The 893-nt window shown below is 52.7% G+C and overlaps 1 non-coding gene across 1 annotated transcript; it reads left to right on the forward strand.

Moving 5' to 3' along the window:
- The first annotated feature begins 791 nt into the window (after nucleotides 1–791).
- On the forward strand, nucleotides 792–873 carry trnal-aag (transfer RNA leucine (anticodon AAG)). Its single transcript has one exon. It is a non-coding gene; the product is annotated as a tRNA-Leu (tRNA).
- The last annotated feature ends 20 nt before the right edge of the window (nucleotides 874–893 follow it).

Below are 893 nucleotides of genomic sequence, written 5' to 3' on the forward strand. Positions count from 1 at the left end.
AACGCTGGATTAAGGCTCCAGTCTCTTCGGAGGTGTGGGTTCACCTCTGCCAGCAATGATTTTAACAAAGGTTAAGAGGCCTTGTGTGTGCTCTAAGATGGTCTGAAAATGAGAGAATCTGTTTCCTTGGCAGCAGCCAGGCTCGTCGAGCAAGATGCGTCGTGTTCTCCCACAGCGATTGCCTGTTGGCTAAGTCAGGCTGACTCAATCCTGCTTCTTGGCCCTTCCCCCGTATATGGGCTACTGACTTTTCGGGATTTTATTGTTGACGACCTGATTCAGATGCAGATTCTGATGCAGAAAAGGGCCCACGAAAAGAGGGCTGTCGGGTTAGCGTGGCCGAGCGTGGGTTCAAATCCCATCGCAGCCAGGACAACCTTTTGGAAGGCTCTTGTGGCTGCTACGCCTGAGCACAAAAAAATTGACACATTCCTGTTCTCTCTTTTTGCAGGAAAGTACAGCAGAAAATGGCCGACAAAAAGAGGGCTGTTGGGGTAGCGTGGCTGAGAGGTCAAAGCCGCTGGAGTTTGGATCCAGTCTCTTCCGGGGCGTGGGTTCAAATCCCACCGCTGCCAAGACAGCGTTTTGGAAGGCTCTTGTGGCTGCTATGCCTGAGCACGAAGACTGGAAAATTGACACTTTCCTGTTCTCTCTTTTTGCCGGAAAATAGAGCCGAAAAGGGCCCACTAAAAGAGGGCTGTTGGGGTAGCGTGGCCGAGCGGCCAAAGGCGCTGGACTAAGGCTCCAGTCTCTTCAGGGGTGTGGGTTCAAATCACACCGCTGCCAAGACAGGTAGCGTGGCCGAGCGGTTTAAGGCACTGGATTAAGGCTCCAGTCTCTTCGGAGGTGTGGGTTAAAATCCCATCGCTGCCAGGACAGCCTTTTGGAAGGCT

This window comes from Sinocyclocheilus rhinocerous, unplaced genomic scaffold (genome assembly GCF_001515625.1).
Source record: "Sinocyclocheilus rhinocerous isolate Xijiao unplaced genomic scaffold, SAMN03320098_v1.1 scaffold12038, whole genome shotgun sequence".
Classification (NCBI taxonomy): Eukaryota; Metazoa; Chordata; class Actinopteri; order Cypriniformes; family Cyprinidae; genus Sinocyclocheilus; species Sinocyclocheilus rhinocerous.